Raw genomic sequence first — 18,513 nt, 5'->3', positions numbered from 1 at the left:
TTAATTTTTGAATAAAGATGTTTCCATTTAATAGTGATACAGAGAGGAGGACATTGGGAGGGAAATAGGGATGTATAATTGGGAAAGCAGGGATGAGTAAATTCAATGGTTGGTGAAATGTTTGCTGGCAGAGGATGAATTCTCTTAATTCTCCAAGGATGAATTCAGAAAACATAAACCAATACATTCAAAGTATAGAATTTCAAACTAAGAAGTAGAAGACACAAGAGAATGGAATTTCTGGAGCATCTGCTATATTATGCTTACTTTAAATATGTGCTTTGCCATCTTGTCAATACTTTTACCAGGTTGATATTCTTTTACTCCTTTTATAGTCACAAATATTGAGGGTCAAGTCTAAATAACTTGCCTAATGTCACATTACTAGTAAGTGAGTTATCTCAGACTCAAAAGCATGATCTTTCCAGCTATAAAACCCTTGATCTGTTTAGTGCTGTATGTTGCCAGTCATGTTTCAGCAAACATTTTAAAATGTGTCTTATATGTAAGAGGTCGTGTGTAAAATGCAGCTTTTCGAAGGAAATTGCCTATTGTCAGAAAAAATTTAAAATAAGATTGTCAGTCTGTTTGGGAGATTTGACTGCTCATTTGTTGAGGGCAGGGGGTTATAAAAAAATGGCTTCTGGAGAGAACTTTTAGATCTCTAGGGCTTTGGTTCTGATTAGGACTCTAGTGCTGAGACTGGAAAGAGTAGTGGCTTAAATCACAGAAGTTTCTTTTTCTCTCAAAAGAAAGTAGTCTGGAGGTAGGCAGTCTAGAAAAGACATTGTATAATCAAGTCATCAGAGACCCAAGTTCCTCTCCTTTTATCTCTCTGCTCCCCCATTCTTAAAGCATGAGGCTTCCATCCCTAAGTTCATCTCACTCTCCAAGATGACTACTGGAGTTCAAGCCATTGGGTCTTCACTCAAGGCAGGAAATAGAAGGAAGTTTGAGAAGAGTGAAAGGGAGAATGCCAACTATCTGCCCCCCTCTTAGAGGACTTTCTCAAAAGTCTCACACACAAACTTCAAATTACATATTATTGACCACCCTTAGCAACAAGGGATTTTGCAAATAAAGTCTTTTGGCTGGGCACATGGCCACGCAGATTAATTTTGGGATTCCATTACTAAGAAAGAATGGGATAATGGATATTGGAAAAGCTACTTGAAGTATTAGTCACAATTAGCTAATCAGGTACTTACTCCCAGTGGCAGAACTTTCAATACAAATTCATTAAAATAACATCCTCATTACTATGTATGGTTTGGGATTATTAACAAATAATTGGATCAGCTACCCACTCAAGGGAGAAGCCATGGAACAGTAGGATTTGAAGAGTGTGTGTTTGAAACCATGCAGTCTGAGGACTGTCACTGTGGATTGAGAAAAGTAGGAATGACTCACAAATGTTAATAGAGCTTAGTCATTGCCCTTCTGGATCTGTGTAAACCATGTACGAATCAACCAGGAGAAAGACAGCTATGTGGAGCTGCATTCCCCATTGGCCCCAAACCAGATACAGAGTCCCCACCCAGGCATCCTCCTAGCTCATTTCTAAGTATTGCATTTAAAAATATTTATTTTATTATGAGCAAATAATCATGTGATGATAGGACTAGAAGGAACCCAGGGTAATTTTCTAGTGGAAGCAGGACTACATCTACACTTTCCCCAGGTAGCTTTTCAAAGTAGGTCAATCATCCTCCAAAGTCCAAGAGTTTGGACTTATTAAATGATTTAAGAGTTTTATCCACCTACCCTTGAGTTAGTTTTAACAACCCCACAGATTTTTCTGTCTTTCTCGTCCCCGACTCCTACTTCCTTCCAAGGTTTGTGACAGTCTAGCTAGAGGCAGAGGCGTGGCTTGAATTTCCATCATGCAGCCTCCCCTCCAATCAGCCATGTCATGGTGGAATTTTTATTGGTCATAAATTTTTTTACTGGCTAGATTAATGTGATTGAAAGCATCACACCCAGTAAATACCGTCTGCTATTTGCTTTAGCAATACCTGTGGAAAAGGGCAACTTGGGACCCAGGCACCGTGGAGCTGGTGAAACCATTGGCTGTGCAAAACTCGTTGGGGGCCCCTTTGACTGATGACCAGAAGTTGCTCTTAGAGGGAGGTCCGCCCAGCAAGAGGCTCCATTGGTGCATGCCACTGCCATGTGTAGCCATGATTCACTTCACTGACTATCAAAGCTTTCTACAACTTTGCTTGCTGACTTTTGACCAGAGGTTCCCTTTCAACACGAGGAAAATCTGCCTAGAGAGAGCAAGAGAGAAAGCACATTACGGGGAAATAAATGGCAGCCGTGTTTCTGGAGGTCTCAGTTTTATTGCCTGAGGAGCTTCGGCATGAGCTTGCCCTGTGGTGTTGCCCAGTGGATGTGTATTGTGGCATTTTATGGAGCATGGTTTATATCAGCATGGATTATTATAACAACAACAAGGGGGATATTCAATAAAACCTTGTTTGATGGCAAAGGCTCCCATACAAAACACCTCTCACAGGCCAAAGAAATGAGTGGAGTGTTTATAAAAGCACTACCCTCGGAAATCTGCTTTCACAGAAAACCGCTTTCTGAAACAGGTTTTGAAAGAAGGTGTGGGATCTGGGAGCCTATGGTCCCCATCTGTTTTCTCCCCTCTGACCCTTGGTTGTTTGACTACATGGTCATGACCCTATATTGAGTGGGGTAGATGGTCTGTAAAGATGTTCATGCAGCTTCGCACTCATGCCTCCCAGCAGCGCCTGAAGCCCTCCTGCTCCTTCCTTCCTGGAAGAAATGCCAGAATTTCACTTCAAAAAAAAAAAAAATTAGAAACGAGAAACACAAACAGTGAATGTGCCAGATTGCTAAGGGGATCAAGGATTGAAATACAGCCTCAAAAGTCTCATGTACATAGAGAAACCCCAAAACTTTCCCTAAACCCAACCTGGAACATTTATCTGCCTGAACTTCTTTAGTCTCAGGCCAGTTTTTAACCATTAGATGACTTACAATTATAATGCTGGCAATGACTAGGTTAGATGGTAGCTGGAGGGAGTTCTCTTTTTAAATTCGGTTCCTTGGGTAGGTGGTGTTGGCAATGCTCTCATGTCCCTTTGGTGCCAACTCCAAAGAACTAGAGTGCCTTTCCTGGGCTGGAGTGCTATGTATCAGGGTTTGGATGTGCAATTTGGGCAGAGAAAGAGAACCTGATGGAGAATGATGTGGAAAGACTAAACAAAGCAACGAAGAAAGGTTAAAGGGAGGAAAGAAAAAGACAGAAGTCATGAAAGATACAAGAAAAAGGAAGAGAACGTGATTTACAGATAGAACGATTGAGGGAAGGAAGAAAATGATTAGGAGAAAAATAAGGAGCAAGTTGCTGGAAAATATATCTAAAAATGGAAAATATATCTAAAAATGGAAAATATCTTTTACTTGAAATCACAAAGTTGGTTTCATAAGGGCTCCTGATAGTTTCGAAATATCTGGCTCACATTTTCCCCCACACCTTCTGCTTCTGCTGTCATGGACCAAGCCCCCCCGAGCACCAGAGATAACGTGAGGGCTCAGCTTGTGTCTGCGAACGGGAAGTGCTACACAACAGTAATGTGAACTTCTAGTGTATTGATAGAGGGGGAAAGGGCCTTGATGAATCACAGAAACAGCCTTTTAGACGAAACGCCGTCCAGTTCACTACCAGCCAGTGGCTCTAATCTCAGCCGAATGTGCAGTGTTTATTTTTTCAAGAATGGGGCCTTCTATGACTCACGGTACTCGATGCTACTTACTAATGGACCCTTGTACAAGTCAAGAATGTGACACACAGCGAGACACGCAGCTTAACAATCACAAACAACAGCACAGTTAATGGGGGGTGAAGCTTCAGTGACATGTGTCACACCAAAGAGCCGACTCCTCATGTTCCCTGAGGCCACAGATGAAGGGTCTCTGGATTGTGTAATGATGATAAAATATTGCCATCTGTTGGCATCCTGTGTAAGCAGGCTCTGACATATATAACATCGATGTTTTTCCAGACTGCCTCTCACATTTCTCCAGGGAGAGGATGTGTGAAAAGCATTGGGAAAAGAGCAAAACATGGCAAGCTGACCTTATAGGAAGAGAAAAATAACAACATTCTAAAAGTTCAGACCTGGAGAAGAACAGACTGCAGCATGTTGGTCCAATCTCTTACCTCCAGGCGTGGCAGTAGCTAAACCCACCGCTGGTTGCTGACACTCAGCTAGATGGATCTTAGGATTTTGCTTCAGATATGTTGTCAGATGATCTTGGGGAACATGCATTCCTCCTCACAATGGGTTCAAAGAATTTTTAATCCAGGAGGACTTTTATTTATTGCCAGAGAGTTAAAAGAAAGGATGTTGAGCTGTAAAAATCACACATATTATGGGCAAAATGGTAAATTACAATAATCTAAAATATCCCCTACTGTAATCATCCATAAATTCTGGATAAATCTGACAAAATTGCTTTTAATTTTCTTTTTTTGGCTGAGCTTGCAAAATATAGAAGAAAATGGTCTAGTCGCACAAACAGAGTGGAGACTGAAAACCAGTGTAATAATCATGTGATTCTTCAGAAGCCTAGAGAGGTGTTTGTCAGACGCAATAACCTAGAACGTGGGTTATTATGTCCATTCGGGGAGTACAATGCAGTGAATTAGAGCTGTGGTCTCTACATAAAGCTGGGGATCCTTGAAGGGCAGCAACTTCAGAAGGTGAGAAAAAAAATAAAACTTGCAATACAAGGACCCTTGTCTATATTTGCCAGGGCTCTGGTGAAACAAACAACAAACAACAAAAAAACCTCCTCTGACAAAACCATACCAGAAATCCTAAGAATTTCACAGGTTTGAAGTTTAAATTTATACTATTTTCGTAGTTTGGGAAACCCCAAAGCAAAAAAATTTATGGAAAAACTGTTATGAAGGTCAGTGGCCACTGTGGTATGTTTTAGCATTGAACCCAAATTGTTCTAGAATGGTTTTCCTACGTATCAGCCCATAAGGAAATCCCACAAAAAAAGAGATAGAGACAGAAATATGAGTCTCGCTAAAGAACTCTCACTGTCATATTAACACAAGAAAGAAAGAAAACCTCCATCATGAGCAATGTTCAAAGAAGTCATGGCTCAGAATTTTCTAGAATTGATAGATATGTGCTCCTCAGATTCAAAAACCATAAGTTCAAAAATATAGCCAAAAGTTAATCTACGTTTAGGCACATTGTAGTGAATAAGGAACACCAAAGACAAATGTAAGTCTTCAATGCAGAGTAAAAAGAAAATCATCTATATATGAACAACAATTAAAAGCTGCACAGCACATGGACAGAATGCGAAAATGAAGATTCATTTACTCTCTCCAGATTTCAGCTGCCTCTTACAGAGGCAACACATTAGATTGCTTTCCATTTGTTTATAACAAATATAAAATCTTACTATATAAAAAAAATATATGATATATTTAATAATGTATATAAAACCTTAATAATAACTTGATTCTCTAAATTCTATTCATTTTGTTTCATTCCATATCCAGTCAGTGAGCTATAATGGTTCTCACTATTTCAAATCTTGTTCACTACAAAAAGATAAATACAGATGTGTAAAACCTCATTTGTATAACATTGAAACAATTTATATAATAACAGTTTGTATAAATAACAATTCATAGACATAAAGCATGGTTTTGTAACAAGACATATAAATTGAAATAACTTTTCTCTCTTTTTCTTTCTATAAATCTTGTTTTTCTTAGCATCTTATTAACCCAGCCATTCACTTCCTAGCAAAATCAGTTTACCAAGATTTGCATACTTACATCCTTAGGCTTGTAGACTAAAGATCTAACCATTCCCGTCACCACTGAAAAACCACTAAAAATCATTCATGGGCTTCATGTACATTGTCTCCATAGCTGTATTTTCCCTCGCATGAAACTGTATCACTAAGCTTGGCTTCCCTTACTTGTTGAATACTATCTCATTTATTCTCACTTCTTTAATACTCTGCGCTTTCTTATAGCCCAGATTGAAGACAGATTTCATTGTAAGTGCATTCGATTTTGGTGAGAAGGTAGCCTCAGAGAAATGGCAGTGTTCCTACCAGAGCCAGCTAATTTGGTGGTTGAGTCCTGATCCAGGTTCTAACTTGATTTTTCCCTTAAAGTTTTCCTTTTCCTTGAAATAATTGTCCCAGACTTCCTCTCTCTCTTCTGAAATAACAGAGTTAAATGTGAATTTTACAAACTTTGTATATTCCAGATCATTTACTGTAGGTGGTTTGAGCACAGCACTAATAAGTGTTTAATTATAAGTTTTATTCCTGCATGGTTAGTTCAGTGTGCTCTGCTTCATGGCTAAATATTGTTTCTCAAAACCATCCAGTAAAAAGTGGTGAGAATATCAAAGAAAATGGGGCAGTTAGACTATGTATCTGAAGTTCAGAGATGTCTTTATGTAGTTGACACCTCCCAATTTTCTATCTGGACAGCTGAATGCTATGAAAGCCCATCTGATTATTTTATGGCCACAGTTCTAAATCTCCATTTTTCAAAAAACAAAAAGTTAAGATGACATCGCCGTGCTGCATTAAACTAAGATTTTTCACATGTGTGCTTTGATACGCAGTGACTGCTTTGTAATGTCTGAGCACAAATCTTTCAGCAAAATTAGAAGAATATTGGAAATTATAAGCTGTAAACATCATTTGGCCATTTTGGCCTGTGTTACAGCTCAGAGCGGTAAGGCTATTTGGTTTCATTTCTGAAATGTACTTAGATTTTAGTTGAATGAATTGCTGTGTTTTCAGAACGGCATCTACACAACCCATTGTGCCCCCTATGTATATCAATTCATCACTGGCACACCTAGGGTCTGTAACATTGAGTGGATTTTACAAAAAAAAGTTAAGTGTGATAGTGTGCCAACAACGTTATAATCAAGGCCCATGGTTGGTATCACCTTCCTAAATGGAGGCTGCACTCAGAATGTTTGTTCTGCCACAATTAATCACATGATTTTCAAATGTCAACATAATTTTCATGGTCTGCTAAAAAGTAGTATTTGTAATAGAGAAAAATAATAGAGTTACCATTAAAAATTGATCTGTCACTGTTCATTTCAAAATCGTTGGTTCTGCCTGAACAAACTGTATGGAATTTTAAAAGTTTCCATCCAGTGTATCCCCACATGCCTGCTTGGAAAGTTTACCTGGCTCTCTGCATTCCGCCCAAGCTCCTCCATTATGCCGAGCTATACTTGAATGGAAATATGATGAAGGGAATAAAGTAATTTATTCTTTCTGAAAGTCGTATCTCAGTGTCCAGGTGCCATATACATGGTAGGCTTTCTAACAATATCTGCCATTTGGTGATATTTGAAGTATCAAATATCAAATTTGAGTGACTCTCCATGAAAAAAACAGAATTTTATAAATTCTGTGGTGTTTCTAAACTTTTCCAGAAATACGAATTTCTGATAGAGAGACAATTGTTGCTTTTTTAAAGAATACTTTATAAAAGAGGGTACCATGAACCCACCATGTGTTCAAGTATCTTCACTGTAAGCTTTGAGCCAACTATTCATTTTATGAGAATAAAGGCACCCACACTTAGAAAATTCCTCAAGAAACCACTTGCTTTCTTAGTTAAAATGTAAACAACCCAGAGGCTAAGCTGTTATTTGTCACAGTAACTTCGAGTCATAGATATTGCTTTGTCTGTGAGGCTCCTTTAACAAGAAAACAATAATGTGTGATTATTATGATCATATTTCTCTCATATGACTTTTGGATTTCTACACTCCTAAATAATTAATATTAGCATGTACACAGGGCCAAAACACAAGGTCTATACAGTCAACTTTGCTTTAAATTAGAAAGTGACAGAACAAAGACATAGAAAAGAATAAGACTAAATATGCAACTGTTTTTTTTTGTATTTCAGTTATTAGATATCACATAGAGTTAATGAATGTATCAGCACAATTTGTGCATTAGTACCCCTTTTTACTTTAATATGTTATTTGTAGTGTATTACTTTAATACATATATTTGTAAAAGTAAATGATAATATGGAAAAATATAAGAAAAGCCACATATAGAGGTATTGACAGTCATTTTTATTCACAGACAAATTGAGTTACCATCAGGAGAACATGTGTTTCAGTTGTTGCAACTCAGGACCTGTGATAAAGATGTGAATTCCATCCACTCACTCTCTTAGTCGATCCCCTCTCCTTGCTGAAATGGTCTGAATCTGGGGATTAAATCTATAGCACATTTGCTGACAACACATATCCGGCCCGTGTAGAAAAGAAACCTGTGTCCATTCAGACATAACAATCATTTTCTCTCCAATGGATTAGCCCAACCCCAGCCAATAATGATAAAAATCTCTTCAAAATGAAGTTCCTACAAAATTTGTCACAGATTGCAATTGACACATTACTTATAAGTTAAAAATAACTAACCACCAAATTTCAGATTTTATGGGCTGGTAATAAAATTCTACAAAATTATTTCTCTCAAGATCTATTTTAAATGTTGGCTTCTCTTAGATCAGCTTAATTCCCTTTAATATGATGGTCTACAGTTGCTTTTGCTTTTGGCAGAGCAAGGCAGATCCTCTCAGAGGCACCCTTGCTGGATGATGAGTGGCCAGGCATTTTGTTTCTTTCTGCAGTTCACGTTTTCCAAAATAGTAAAGTGAATGAAATTATGAATCAGAAATCCTGGATATCATGTTTGATAAATAAATGCTAAATAAGAGTTGAAAATATTTCAACCATGAGTGTAATATCTATGGATGAGAGTGGACCCGTGGTTTCCAAATATGAATCCAAATTGTTTCATGCTGAGTGCTTCAGACTTTCAAAGATTTTATTAAACTATTTGACGATGGGGAAAATATTTATTGGTTCCAAAATACTAAAATTATAAAATCAAAATTACTAATAATTTCAAAAGCAAATTATATAAATCCTTTAGTTATAGTAACATAGTGGAATGTTGGTCATTTTATTTTGTTTTATACTATGTGGGTTATAATCTCAAAAATCTAAGTGCCTAAGACCTAAGAAGAACTTAAAACTACTCTGATAGAAATCACCTGGAAGAGTTTAAAATACAGATTCCTGGGCCCCACCCCAAACCCAAAGATTCAGACCCTCCAGAAGGTGAACCAAAAATCTGTGTTTTAAAGGCTCCCCCCAAAAATTGTGATGATTAGCTCTGTGTAAACGGTGTAGTATGGATCAAATTCGATTCTTTGCCAGACTCTGTGCTAAAAACAAACTCTTATACTCTTATCTCAGATACTAAAAACTGTCTTCAAAATGGTATTGATTGGCAATATTTGTCTAAATTACAAATTTATGTGCTTCTCTGACTCAGAAATATCACTTATGAGAATTTATCTTATATATTCACCTGAATATATGCATATTTTCATTACAAATAACTGGAAACTACCCAAGGATACATCTACTGGGAACTGGCTAAGGAAACAATTGCATCTCACATACTCTTGAGCTATAAGAAGAAATCAAGAAATACTCTATGTCCCAATTTGGAAAAATGTCTAGGATATATTGTTAAGTGAGAAACAGAAAGGTGCAGCACAGAATATATTGTGTTACTATTTGTGTAAAAATGGAGGAAATAAAAACTTCTGTCTTTCTGCTCTGTGTTTCTCTAACTATTTTAGATACCTCATATAAGTGGAATCATGCAGTATTTGTCCTGTGACTGGCTTATTTCACTTAGCATAACGTCCTCAAGGTTTATCCATGTTGTTGTATATTGCAAGATTTCCTTCTTTTTTAAGGCTAAATAATATTCCATTATATATATATATATATATGTGTGTGTGTGTAATATATATCTCACATTTTCTTTATCCATTCATCTGTTGATGAACATTTAGGTTGTTTAAACATCTTGGCTGTTGCAAACAGTGCTGCAGTGAACACGGGAGTGCTAATATATCTTTGAGATCCTGATTTCAATTCTTTTGTATAAATACCCAGAAGCAGGATTGCTGAATTATATGGTAGCTTTATTTTTAGTTTTTTTGAGGAAGCTGCATACTATTTTCCATAGTGGCTGCACCATTTTGCATTTCCACCAAGAGAGTTCAAGGGTTCCAATTTCCCCACATCCTGGCCAACACTTTTTGTCTTTAGTTTTTTTGATAATAGCCATCTTTTTCTTTTTTGCTGAGGAAGATTCACCCTGAACTAACATCCGTTGCCAATCTTCCTCTCCTCTTTTTGCTTGAGGAAGATTTGCCCTGAGCTAACATCCATGCCAATCTTCCTCTATTTTGTATATGGGCTGCTACCACAGCACGGCTGCTGACAAGTGGTGTAGGTCCACACCTGGGAACCAAACCCAGGCCACCAAAGCGGAGCATGCCGAACTGATAATAGCCATCTTAAGAGATGTGAAGTGATAGGGATGGGGAGAGGGGAAAACAAGGAGTTGCAAATTAATGGATATAAAGTTTCAGTTACGTAAGATGAATAAGTTCTAGAGCTCTGCTGCACAATATTGTATTGTACACTTGCAAGCTGTTAGGAGGGTAGATTTCATGTTAAATGTTCTTACCACAATAAAATAAAAAGTAAAAAAAACCTTATATTGTTGTATTTGGTTCTACTTGTCTAAGAGGAAGTAGGAAGGTACATGAGAACCTAATAAATATGGTTTCCTATGGTTGAGAAGGTTGAGGAATGTGGATGGGGCAGGCCTGAGACATTTTATGTACATATTTTTAAAATTATTTTAAGACATATAAATTGTACCTATAACATGATGTTTTTAAATAATTTAAAAAGGCAAAATAAAATAATTTACATTTTATCTTATTTTAGAAATGAAATGTTTTATAATTTCTAAATAATGAAAATTTGTAAGCCCAATTTTTCTTGACAATACAGCCATATAACAAAAAGTGATAATGCTTTTAAGAGATCCTTCAAAAAAGGCATCAAATAAATCCCAACGTTTAGGAGAAGATGTCAAGCCAGGAGATGTAACAGTCTACCATCAGTGTTGGTTTGAAAGCTAAATGCTTTTCAAATTCCCTGGAATGGCCTTTTCTCTTCACCACAGTACACGCTTGGATACTTCCTTTCCAGAAAGCTCTCATCTCAAGTCCAACAGTCCTGAGGCAGAATATGGCAGCCTCTGACCAATTACAGTATGTTTTTAATGCAAAAATGAAGAAAAGGGTAAATCCATTTGAAATTCAAAATTGTAGGGAAATTCTGGAGGTGGGTGGATAACAGTTACCAACTTGGACACAGAACCAGAGCATCTGGGAGGACACACCCAGATTGTCTTTCCTTAGTCCTCTCATGTTTGAGGCTTATCAGAAGTGTATGTGTGTGCCTGTGTGCATGTGTGTGTAATAGTAATCAGGAAAACTGGATAATAGCTGGAGTTAGAGCTTTTCTTTCATGGAATTTTGATACAAGAGATATAGTACAGACTCTCTTAGTAAATTACTTCTTAAATATGACTTCACTCTTACCTAACATGCCAAAAGAATATTTCTGACTGTTAGATGTATGGGGATTTCCAGTTATCCACTGGACCTTCTCACACAGCACCATGCTGTAGCTTGTAGAAGGAGAAGGCAAGTATCCTAAGGCTCCCACCTCCGCTCACGTTCTCAAAATACCACCTGCACCTCCAATGAGTATGGCTCTCTTGCTGCAGGCTTTGGATTCTTTTCCCAAAATAAAAGACACCCAACCCTGCATGGAATTTTTAGTCATTTCATTCCTAAGGGGATGATTCATGAGTATAGAATTAGGTAAACATATAGAAAAAAACTGTTGCCAATATACGAATTTTCATATGTGTCATTTTGATAACCAAACTGCTGCTGAACCACTTTTGAATGGCAATTTTACACTCTCCTTCTCATTCCCTCTTGAACTTGTAGCAGCTTTGAACTTCACGAGTATATTTTGCGAGTTACTGGAGTAATAGCTCAAACCTGCAAGCAAGTTATGGGTAAATGTGTGACATTCTCTCCTTGGCCCTGCAACCGGATTTCAATCCATGTGGCAAAAGTAAATGATTTTGCACAGCAGTCCTCTCAGTTGAAAATCTAAAGCAATGATTTGTCCTTCGTGGCCTCTGAAAGATCTCACTCATAACCTCTCTGAGGTTCTGTTTCCTCATCTTGAAGTCCTTTCTTACCTAAGTCCATGGAGTTTAGATGTTCACATCATGGCATCAAACATGAAAGCAATTTCTATCTAATTATTTTACCCATGTATAATATATGTATTATGCCATATGATATTGCTCATTTTAATAATAATGATGATAATCAGCCTCAAAGAATTTTCAACCTAGAAGGACCTTTAATGTATTTAGTCCAAATTTATTTTTTCACAGAAGAAGAAACTGACGTCCAAGAGATGGTGGGAATTGCCTGGGTCAGTCATCTAGTTAATGGCAAACAGTAGTGTCTAGATCACAGCCTACTAACTCCCAGCCTGAGTCCTTAGTGCCATATCATGTTACCTCACCATCATCATGGAGAAACACTCTTAATTCCAGATTTTTAAAAGATGTGTATGTGTTTGCAAAGATACTTAAAAAGAAAAATTTCTATTCAGTCTCTCAATGATCTTGTTTTCTTCTTTGAAGTTTTATGTTTTATTAATTTTCTTACAATAAGCAATAATTATTTTATAAGCACTTACTAACAAAAATAACGTTAAACATATGTTGGTATTACATCACCCTGTAGCTGTCTGGAAATTTCTTGAAAACAGAAAACACAAATTAAGAATGAAGAGGTAAAAGGACGATTATGCTGGAATCCTAGGCCAAGGAAATTAAGGGCTTTTTTATTTTGTTTCTGTTTTATGCTATTCCTTCTAGTGCATTCTGCGCCTTCTAATTACTGGCTCTTGATACTTTAAAAACCAAGTCATACATTCTCCTGGGTAATACTCCCAGAGAAAATTAGGAGCTAGAGAAAAATTTTGCCCCATTGCTGTTCAGCCCAGCCCATTCCTAGTTGGGCATATGGCAGGCATTAAAAACTTGTTGAAATGTGCTCCTTTTGTTAGCATGGTCTAAATCAGAAGTCCAACCACTAACCTCAGATATGTCCATTTTTATGGCGTTATATACAGAAGATGGATCTGACAATTATTTTCCGTATGTCTTATTTTAAAGTAGAGATATTAAAAGACATAAATAGGAAATTTATTTACTTTTATTTTTGAGAGGGAAAGTGATTTAAAAAATTATTTAAATCCCAAACATATCAAGGCAGATTTTAGGGAGCTGGATTCCCTTGGTGAATCAGCATGCATCTGAATAATGGAGTATCCATAATCTAATCAGATGGATAACCATTTGGTCCTCGTCAAAGATAGTTGCAGATCTTCATCCTTTTTGACCAAAGACATAGGTTTATATGTGAAGATGAAAGAGTGCAGGCTCTATATTTAATAAGTGCTCAACAACGTTCCACGCCACCAAACGACTGAAGAATTTGCTTTTCTCCTTTGTCTGTGTCTTTCCATGACTGGAAAGGAAAGCAATGGAGAAACAGAGAGAGGCGGAGCTCTGAGGGGGTCAGCGTGTTCCAGTTCCAGTAGCCACTCTGTTGTTAGTTAATTGGATGATTTTCGGAACAATTTAACTCTCAGCATATATTTATTGAATGAACAGCAATTCTCTGGATTTCAGCTTCTTTAGCTGTAGAAGAAGGGAACAAACAAGTGAGGTTCAGCTCTGTGTACAGGAGTGGGGGATGTCTTGGAGGTAACTAGGACTGGGAGAAGTGAAAATTTTTGAGGAGTTCATGGGAGGGACACTGCTGACTTCTACTGATATTAGAGCATCTAAACTCACTGAGTGTAAATATTGGACTTCTAAATAGGATTTTTTGAACTAAGAGTTTGGCTGACAAAGTGAAGAATTCGGAGACTGTCGCACTCTGTGAATTTTAAGGTTTCTCCCAACTCTGAGATTCTATGGTTCTGGTTATTATGATGGCAATTAAATTTAACAAATTTAACATTTATCTTGTATACATAAATGTTCTTATTTAACTTTATAATTTGAAATATATTCTGTAGGCTACTGTGATGATTTTTAACTTCTCCAAAGAGGAATTATACTCATCTTCTCATTTTAACTTTTAACATCTCCAGTTCGTAGATTAGTCTGACAACACAAAGAGAATGGCATTTGGTTGCCCAAGATCACATGGTGAGTTGGATTAGTGCCAGCATTAGGATCTAACTTTTCCAATTTCTGATCACGTTTTGATTCCACTAACTTAATTGGAAATTAAAGAATGAGCATGAGTCCCATCTGTCGTTGCTTAAGGGTTGAAGAATTTTTATAACACAGAATTCTCTGCAACCAATGCAGGAAGCCTCACTACATGTTATTAACAGTTGCTCCCCATGCATGCCACTTTGCTCCAAGGCCAATTATAAAGCTTTCTGGCTTAACAATGTAAAAATAGCCAAATAATTCAAAATTAGACTTTATTTGTAAATATTTGATTATAAGAATGAGAATTCAATAAAACTTGGCTACCTAGGACCAAAGTAACTATTACATGTTGTCAGATCTCTCAAGGATTTATCAGTGAAGTTACGTGATACATCAGTAGTTGGCTGATTGGTTAAACTCTTTTCAACAAATTTTTCATAAATTGAGTCATGCTCGTACAGTGACATATTTAATCTGACTTCAAAGACCACAATAATGGAATGGGATGTGAAGTTAGGGTAAGTTGAAAGTATCAAAGAAGTACTTACCTAGCTCTGTCCCTAACTGTTCCTTCTAATGCTTTTAGGAAATCCTCAGTGAGCATCTCAGGTGTGCTAGCCATGAATTGAACCCACTACTTATCATTGTGTTCTTCTACTGTGCTATTTCCCTCTGTAGCTTCTTCAGTGATGTGCCCTGTTACTTCCCACCCTAATATCCAGTAATTCCGCTACCTAATGCTACCTGAAAAATATATCTTCTTCTGCTTCTCTAGTTCAGATGTTGTTAGTATAGCTAGGTGCTTTAGCTACCAAGAGTATTTTGCAATCTAAAAAGGGGCACGCTCATTTAACCATCAATTAATCTCCATTTTACATGAAAGCCACAATGCAATGATGTTCTGACTTCTCAATATCTTTCAGAGATTTTATAAAACTCTCTTATAAAACTATTTTAATTTTTTACTACCACTTTATTGGAAATTACTCTTACCAGATATGAATTTATGGAGGCAAGATCATCTGTAAAATTGCTCCTTCCCTTTGACTCTAAAATTGACCTTAAAGTAAATTTAGTGGATCTCAACTCTCTTTTGCCTTTTTTTTTTAAGGTTCTTCAGTCTCTCTTGAGATTAAGCCTGTTCCAGCTGCCCCACAGAAGTGGCCAAAGCACAAGGCAAATGCCCCATTTAGCTTCTCAAGCTGGGACTCCCCACTACATATAGAGTCTGCACCTAGTTTTACAAGATTTCCACTGTAAATTTCCACATAACCCCACAAAATATTTTGTCCCCATCTGTAAAAACTCCAAGTTGTTTATAGAGGCAGGATAATCTGCAGAGTTGCTCATATTTAGAACTACTGAAAGAATGGCTGTAGCAGTAGTACATGGTTGATGTTCCCCAAGGAAAGAACTTAAGATACAGCTCTTGCCCAGTTTAATCTTGGTGCCAATGTACCCAGAGACTGTGTCTTTGAAATATCCCTGCCCAAGTAGTTAAAATAAATTAAGAGGTCTGCCTATTCCAGGAATGGTCCCTAAAATGACGGTTTTTTTCTTCACGTCTAGTGATTATTTTTTCAAAAAGTTGCTTTTAAAAACCACCTTTTTGCTAACGAAATGCATAATCTGTCCAAAAACAAGGCTGTGGCTTAGCAGGTTGTTCTACTTGACTTTCCAACTGAAAGTAAACAGGATGCTTTGCTTAATTTTCCCTATTTTTCTTCATTTACAGTCATGCCATACTGTCTCCTCCCTCATAGCCCAAGGCAAATTCAGATGGAGCCACGTCGATGTGGTAACACCAAGAAAAAACACATTTCTCCTCTTTGAGTTTAGCACAAGATCCAAAAAGAGAAAGAGTTAAAACAAAGAAGCATACTTGCGTATGTTAGACTGTTGCCTGTGAGATAATATAGTGATGACACTGAGAACACATTCTAGGAAAATGTCTAAGCAGAGAACATAGGTTCTAAGAATTCCAATGTGAAAAGTCCAGAATAAACTGCAGATGAAGTCTGACAGCCGTTTGAATATTTGTGGTTAGTATTCATAAGAAAGAACGAGCAGCACAAGCATGAAATCAATTTCTGTTGTTACAAAAATTAAGTAATTTATGACTTGATTATGAGCATTAGTGTAGGAACACCTTTACTGTGCCTGATTCTTGGATATCATATGCTGGTGGAAATGCATATTGATGAGATACCAGTGCTTTGCTAAAGCAAAATCTACGATCATTGTCTCATTTTTAACATCTTACAAATAAGTGTATCAGCAGAAGCATAATTCAGTGTCCTTTCTTAATTAGCTATTCCCTGAGTCAAATAATATTTTTATATAAGCTTTTCATATATACATAAAATTCACTGCTGAAGAACAATTATAATGTACTGTTTCTTAAACAGTGTGGTGGGAGAATGGTTCATTGTTGTATTGATTTTTTTTATACCCTAAAAATATTTTATAAGTATTGTTTGTTATTTCCTCTACCTAATATTTAATATAAATCACAAAACAAACCAATGTTTGTTGTATTAATGTATTAATGTCAATACATACCACTGTCTCTATTTCTCAAATTGTAGTTGCTTTGTTCTTTCATTATACTCCTCAGCTTTGACTGATATCATGCAACTGATTATCTGTGGGCAGGAATTAAACCATCGATGTGGATGTCATCTTAGAGTTGTAGATTATGGTGCTGACCACTGTTTGGATATGACTAATATGATGACTATCAATCTTAAACTTGCCTGCTTATTTCACTTCCAATGAATGTCTACAAGCTTGTCTATAATATCTCAAAAGAAAAAATGATTTTTGAATGGAGCTGCTCACAAAAACCAAAAGGATTTAAAAGCTTTAAATCTCTGTCTTAAGCTAAGCCTCTTCTTTGTATGCTTGGAAAAAATATTCAGTGAAAAATAATAGAGAAGTTGCATAGACGGTTGTGATGTGGACAAATCCAGCCATATCCAAATGAATTTCTGGAGAACGTATACAACGGCCACGTTTCAGATGTCACTAAGAACATTTGTCATCAGAAATAATCATTTCACTTTTAAAGTTTTGTGCCTTCAGGGTTGCTCAGTGCATTAAGCCCTGGGTGAAAATTGAGTAAGCCAGTGATTTGAACCCATTCAAATGAAAAAATAAAAAGCAAAGCACCTTGGTAATTTCAACTAAGGATCAAGCTCTGGACTTTGAGATCAAGTCCCTATCCTAACCTTTTTGCACAATGCTCCTATGTGGTCGACTAAATCCAAAAAAAGTGTCCAATTTCTCATAATGCTTTAGGCATCCAGGTCTGAGTAGATTAACTTTCCATTCATGAAATGTTTCACTTAGGTGTTCAGGAATAGTGCAGGAAAAATAAATGAAAACTTAATATGTATTTGCATCGAGTCATTTTACCATCAATAACCTGGACTTACTGGAAAATTAGAAAGATAAACTATAAAATTGTTTATGTTCTTTACAAAAATATGCTATCCATATTTAGCAGCCCTGTTCATGTAGTAAAATGAATGTATACCTTTCTGTTTCTTTGACCATAAACAGACTGAAACCTACCTCTCAAGTTTAGATATATAACAGTTAGTTTAACTTAAATATTACCCCTATTTCAGTTGTATCTTTTTAGCTATAAGTACAAAGAGAAATTTTTCTTGTGGTCCTTCAATTACTACCTGCAAGGACCCATTTTCCCCTGTGGTATTTCACATTTCCTAGTCAGCTTACTTTACTTGTCATGTATGTTTTCTGGCTGAACTTTCTTTCAACTAAGGGAGAGGCTTCACTCTTAATATTATAATCCATCTCCAAATTTATGTCCCCCGAGTAAGTGAATATTTTAAATATTTGTCGCTCTTCCTCTTGTTTTTTACACCAGGGCAAAACGAAAATTCTCAGCTTTGAAGAAAAGGAAGAATTTAGTAGTAGTAGTTAGTATTATTAGTTGTTATATTTAGTATTATAAGTTAGTATTGTTGGCTAGTATTAGCGTTAAGTATTTATTGAGCCCTTACTGTGTGTAGAGATCTGAAAGAGGACTTCTATATGGATATGAGAAAAATAGAAAATGCAAGAATCCCCTTAGAGAAAGGAAACCGTGAGCATGAAACCATTTAAAGATCTGATGATATCTGAATAGATGTCATATAAAATGCCTCCATCTACACGCATTTAGGCGGAGCCATCCAGCACCCCTTGTCAGATCATTCCAAT

The sequence above is a fragment of the Diceros bicornis genome, chromosome 18 (assembly GCF_020826845.1).
Source record: "Diceros bicornis minor isolate mBicDic1 chromosome 18, mDicBic1.mat.cur, whole genome shotgun sequence".
Lineage (NCBI taxonomy): Eukaryota > Metazoa > Chordata > Mammalia > Perissodactyla > Rhinocerotidae > Diceros > Diceros bicornis.
This window is presented reverse-complemented; position numbering follows the sequence as displayed.